The 4,387-nt window shown below is 53.8% G+C and overlaps 1 pseudogene; it reads left to right on the forward strand.

The window, feature by feature from the left end:
- LOC126927758 (large subunit ribosomal RNA) overlaps positions 1-156 on the forward strand; it is a 2,909-nt pseudogene extending 2,753 nt beyond the window's left edge.
- Positions 157-4,387: the final 4,231 nt, after the last annotated feature.

A 4,387-nucleotide genomic window follows, 5' to 3' on the forward strand; every position in this document is an offset into this window, starting at 1 on the left:
ACGTGAAGAAATTCAAAAAAGCGCGGGTAAACGGCGGGAGTAACTATGACTCTCTTAAGGTAGCCAAATGCCTCGTCATCTAATTAGTGACGCGCATGAATGGATTAACGAGATTCCCTCTGTCCCTATCTACTTCCCGCAGGGAGGGCTCGCTTTGCGAGCCTATGGGGGCTGGCAAACCCACGTTCCCGCAGCCAGGGGGACCGTCGGGACAAGCGTCCCGTTACGTGAGTCCCTATGTACACCGCAAGGAAGGTTGCCGGCGGAGAGAGGCAGCCTCACTCTCTCCAAGGGGCCTTGGGTAGTAGCGCACCCACGATCCTGATGCCAAGGGTGGGACCGTCGGGGAAAGTTCAGGGTTTGTAGGCGCCCTGTAAGCCCCGCTTACGTGAGTCCCATCTGGGTCTGCCGAGCTCGGTTAGCAGGACGCCGGGCCGGTAGTGACGTGGCCGTACATCCACACGATAGTCCCACCAGCGACTTAGGCTGGTACCACGGGCGGGTCGAGTTATAGCCCGGAGGGAGTAGCGACCCCTCTGCTCGGCCAAAAATGGGTATGGACTCGTGGTGGCAGTGGTTGATGGCCAAGATGCTGGCAAGAGGGCCGAGTTAAGGTGTTCGTCCTACACCGAATGGTCTACGGCGTGTGAGCAGCGTCCCAACTGCTCCGGTACCGTCCCGGTAGACGGTAGGGCTTAGAAAGGGCCCCGTTCGACCTGAGACGAGCGACAGCCCCTGCAGGCCTAGCTAATCCAGGAAGCAGGGCACTGTGTGCCTTGCGCGATGGTTGGGCGTTTACCCAACCCCAATTGGTCCAGGGGACCCGGGTTACTGTATGGACAAAAAGTCTGGGAAAGTACCCGTTACCAAAAATTGCATATATGTATGTCCCTATCTACTGGTTTCCAAGATGGCGGCAAGTGGGACGGACGCGTGCACGTCGCTCCGCAGTCTATAAACGAAAAAACCGGGCAAATTAAAAAGTTCGGGCGTAAAAATTAATTTAAAGCAAAGTGGGAGTGCCGAGGAAAACGTGTAGTTAAAAAGAATCGTGGAGATCGCCGAATTCAGAGCGAAAAAAGCTAATGTAAATCGCCACGTGCGAAAAGTGAGGTTAGCTGACGCGACGGATAGGAAAAACCGAAAAATCAAAGATCTCGGGAGCGAAAAATAATTCAACAGGCAGAGTTAGTGCTTAAAATAAAGTGCATGCAAAAATATTAGTGGAGATTTCCGCAATAAGCGCGGAAAAAGCAAAGAAAGTGCCGCGTGTGCGAAGCGAGGTTAGGCCACGTGGCGGACAAAAACGCGTAAATCGAAGATCTCGGGCACGAAACTAAAATAATAGGTAGTGCGAGTGCTAAAAAACATAGTGCACACCGAAAGCTTAGTGAAAATTGCCGCAATAAGCGCGGAAAAACAAAAGAAAGTGCCGCGTGCGCGAAGTGAGGTTAGGCCACGTGGCGGACAAAAACGCGAAAATCGAAGATCTCGGGCACGAAAACTAAAATAATAGATAGTGCGAGTGCTAAAAACATAGTGCACACCGAAAGTTTAGTGGAAATTGCCGCAATAAGCGCGAGAGAAGCAAAACAAAGTGCCACGTGCGGGAGGATAGGTTAGCGGACGCGCGGCAGCCATCTTGGGTCGAGCGACCGAAGCGCCGCCGCCCGGGCATCTTGGGAACCAAGAGCACGCTGCTAGGCGGCAAATTCAAATTCAAATTCAAACCCAGGGGTTTTGAACTGTGAAGAGCACGCCGCCGGACTCAGCGCGGGAGTGCTCGCGGGAACAAAGCGCCAACTGAAAGTCCGCGAGGGGGATTCAATACGCCGCTGGACATAGCCACCGGGAAGCGAACAGCCGCAGCGGAAGCCGCAAGAAGCGGCAAGGAGCCGGTGATGCCGACGCTAGGGCACTCGTCGCCAGGCGCAGAGGCCAGAGTGGTCCTCCAACCCCTGAGGAAACAGATGGAAAAGAACGAGGCCACTCCAAGCCCGAGGATACCAGAGAAGACGATGAGAGCAAGCCTGGGGAGAAACAACCCCCCCAGAGATGAGGAGAGATTGGCCGGGGAGGATAAGCGGCAAGTGCCCGATATAAAGGCACAGGCCAGTGACATAGAGAGGAAGGTCACGGCGTTCTGCTTAGACTCGGCCAGGAAAATAAACAAGGAACACGCCGCAGTAATCCTACGGCACTTCAAAGAAATGAGGGGCATTGTTGACGAGCTACTGCTCCATAATAGCTACCTGACAGGCAGGCTAGAGCAGAGTGCCGGAGATGAGAAGAATAAGGAAACGGCGATAATGAACGCCGTCAACAAAGCAACCAGGCGGCTAGAAACAGCCGTCTTGAGAACGACGCAGCAGGAACAGAGGGAGCCGACATATGCCGAAAAAGTAAAGATAACGAGCAACAAGGTCGAGCAGACGGCGGTCAAGCCGCCCAAAAATGTGGTCATAATTCGACCGGAAAGAGAAGGTGGCGAGATTCAAACGAGCGAAGAAGCACTTGACGCGGTGTTCACCCTAGTGAATCCCCGCAAGAGAGGAATCCAAGTTACGGCCGTCCGGAAAATAAAGGGAAACGGCCTAGCCGTTGAGACGACGAAGCCGGAGAGCCTAAAAGAGTTCACCGAGAACTCGAAACTAAAGGAGGCTGGACTAAAAGCTAGCACGCCGCAGCGGAGACCCCCCAGGATGATCATCTACGACGTCCCGAGGGACATTCCAGAGAAGGAGATCCTGGCCTGCATGAGGAAGCAGAACCAAGAAAGACTAAATGAGGACGACGTTGCAGCCATCAAGTTCTGCTTCAGGACCGGCAGAAAGGATCAAGAGGAGACGAACTGGGTCATCGAAGTGCCCCCCCAGGTAAGGGAGAAACTATTGAAAGGTAAGATCTTCCTCTCATGGAATGCCTGCAAAGTTAAAGATTACATAGCAATTAGTCGCTGCTACAAGTGTCAAGGATACGGACACGTGGCAAAATATTGCCGCGTTAACTACGAAATCTGCGCGCACTGTGCAGAAAGTGGGCACAGCACTAAAGAGTGCAAAGATAAGGATGGGCACGCCACCTGCGTAAACTGCAAGAGAGCAGGGAGGAAGGGCGACCACGCAGCTTCCAACGCGAAATGCCCAATGTATACGAAAGCCTTGGAAGCAATAATAGCAAGGACGCAATATGTATAAAGAGCAACGCAGGGACAGAAGAGGACTTGGGAGGAAAAGGGAAATAAGGATCCTGCAGCACAACATGCAGCGATCCAAAACAACTCCTTATGAGATCCGGACGCAAATGGACGCCGATGGGGATGACATAATATTAATGCAAGAACCATACAGCGTCGATGGGAAAATACCCGGATTCGGCACAGGAGTCGCGATCGCCTGCAGAGGGTCGAAGCACAACCCGCCAATGGCGGCCGTAGGGATAAAATCAGAGACCCTAACGCCCCTCGAGGTCGCCGAACTCTGCACAACACACTGTTCCTGCGTGCAGATAAGCGACGGGGAAACAGAGGTGTACGCGGCAAGCCTGTACTTTCCGCCGACAGGAAACATCGAGGTCGGCGTGCAACAGTTGGAGAAGGTACTACGGTGTCTCAGAGGCAAGAGGATCATCATCGGCCTGGATGCGAACGCAAAATCACCGCTGTGGTGCAGCAGGAGCACCGACGACAGAGGCGAGGCCCTAGAGGCAGTCATAGCGCAGTACGGTCTCCATGTCCTGAATCAACCAGGACAACCCCACACGTTTGAAACAACTCGAGGGCGATCAAACATAGACGTGACGATGGCGAGCCCAGAGGCAATACTCCTTGTAAAGGGCTGGAGGATACGCGAAGATGGCACCTCCAGTGACCACCGGATACTGGAGACGCTCCTCGACTTCGGGACGAGAAGCACCACACCGCAGCTTCAGGAAAGACGCTATAACACGCGAAAAGCCAACTGGGAGGTATTTCAGAGTGCCCTCACAGAGAAAATGGAGGCACTCAAAGAAACAACCCTCCAGCAGGCAGAGGACGTCGAAAGAATGGCCGGGCAACTCCAGGCAACCCTGATAGGTGCCTGCGACACCGCCATCCCAAAGAAGAAATGGTACTACAGGTCAGTACCCTGGTGGACGCCCGAGCTCACCAGAGCAAAGAGAAACACCTACCAGGCGAGAAGAAGGTATCAGGGGGCCAGGGACCCCGCTACGAGGGAGCAGGAGAAGCTGCGGTACAGGTCAACACGAAAGGAGTATAAGAGGATGCTGGCAAGAGCAAAAATCCAGAGCTGGCAGGACTTCGTCACCAAAGAGGGTAACAGGGAACCTTGGGGCATCGCTTACAAAACAGTCGCAAGGAAACTCAGAGGAGAGGAAACAACATCGA

The sequence above is a fragment of the Bombus affinis genome, unplaced genomic scaffold (genome assembly GCF_024516045.1).
Source record: "Bombus affinis isolate iyBomAffi1 unplaced genomic scaffold, iyBomAffi1.2 ctg00000209.1, whole genome shotgun sequence".
NCBI lineage: Eukaryota > Metazoa > Arthropoda > Insecta > Hymenoptera > Apidae > Bombus > Bombus affinis.